The sequence below is a fragment of the Schistocerca nitens genome, chromosome 1, assembly GCF_023898315.1.
Source record: "Schistocerca nitens isolate TAMUIC-IGC-003100 chromosome 1, iqSchNite1.1, whole genome shotgun sequence".
NCBI lineage: Eukaryota > Metazoa > Arthropoda > Insecta > Orthoptera > Acrididae > Schistocerca > Schistocerca nitens.
In genome coordinates, this window is record NC_064614.1 from 715067118 (window position 1) to 715069023 (window position 1906).

Here is a 1906-nt window from a genome sequence, read left to right on the forward strand (position 1 = left end):
TAGGTTGCAGTAGGTACTGGGAGATGAAGCAGCTTGCACAGGATAGAGTAGCATGGAGAGCTGCATCAAACCAGTCTCAGGACTGAAAACCACAACAATAACAACTTTTAAATGTAAGCGATGGGAACAGGAATGTCGGGTGAGATGGGAAACTTACTAACAGAGTGGTGCTCAAAAGGGACTGTCAGATTTTGTCATTTTCAACATACCCTTGTGCAACTTGATTTAACCTATCCTTTTCCAATTTCTAGTTTTGGCGTTCATCACGGAAACTTGCCACTGGTTGTGATGAAGCAAGGTGGGATCCGTTTATTTCCTGATTTGTTTTGCCATCTGCCTCCTCAAATTCGGTTTTTATTTTCATTTTTGACTAATTATCATTGATATACGTGTGTATAATCTTTAAGTATTTGTTTGGCTCTATTCGAAAACATGTTAGCAAAGCCAGCTCATAATTAATTCCAAAGTAATTACCTCTTTTGTTTGCATAACTATATCTGTTAATTTCATTATTTAAACAAATAATTCGGCCTAATCTTTGTGGTAGAAGAAACAGTTAAAAAGAGAGAATTTTTCTGAATATTCGATTAATTTAGCCCTCCATTACACCCGCATAAATTCGTGACATGGTCACTCGCGCGGATGACAGGTGTCATCCACAAAGCAAGCGGGCTATTTGTATACTTTGAACGGTATTTATGACTGATTTTTATGATTTTTTATTAAATCTAAATATATTACATTTAATATTCGTACACAGTATAATATATTCTAACGTTTGAACTAGTTCGACCATTCGACGAACAATATCTTCAGCTGAATTACTGGCATTACATGGTCCCTCTGGTTGCTTACCGACGTACGGTTCTAAATTCAAAGTGTAAGCCGTTTTAACATCAACCAAAGCAACACTTTTAACCCATACTTTGCTGGTTTGCTAGGAATGGGCAGTTTCCTCTACATGCCAAAAGCTGTTCGTCAACCGTAAGATATTCACTAGGTGAAAAATATTTTTGGCAATTGTTCGTGAATAGTTCAAGTACCTCTCTGATAGGAGCCAACTTGTCAGTCTCTCTGTGAACACCTCTATCACGGATATCAAATCGAAGACATCTCAACAGAAACCTGAATCGGTTTTCACTTATGCATAAATAACATGATTCAAGTCAGTTTCCCTTTGAGTTATCCCGCAATTTCGATATACTTTTCCTAGAACATCTTAAAGATCCACACATATATAACAAAACCAATGAAAGCTCTGATATCTATCGCACCTGTTTCTTTAGCATCCCTTTCCCTAGAGAAGTTACCATGAACTTCACTGATGGATATATTAGTGCATGTTGCGATAATGCTAATTATGTTTTCATCCAAGAACAAATTCAGGATTTCTATTTATTTTTTATACGAGCTTGATTTTTTGGCCCAGGCAAATGCGTAATAATATTACAAGTTCTGCTTCTAACAATGGTAGGATATTTATTTTTCCTCCGTTTAGTTATTCCATCTTTCCCTAAAAGAAATGCATCCTCTTGAGTTACTTCTTGCTACGACTCATATTCACCATTCTCTGGCACTTCTTGTTCTGTTCCTGAATCAGGACCTCTTTCATGAACACAGTCCTCAGTCTCTGTGTCAGCGCTATAACTGAGAGCATCTTCATCACTCAGCTCATTGAACCATTCCAACCATACATTAGGATCTCTACTAAACTCTGTCCGAGGTTCTTTTGCTTTCCGGTTTGACATTTCTTCCACAATCTAAAAATAAAGAGAATACTGGGTAATACGGAAGGTAACTGCAGTCAGTTTCAATAAGTCCAAATTTACGCACATGAAAGATCGATTGAATCTAGGAATGCAATAAAGTAATACAGGCCTACTTTGTTTCAGATTGTGGTAGCAGA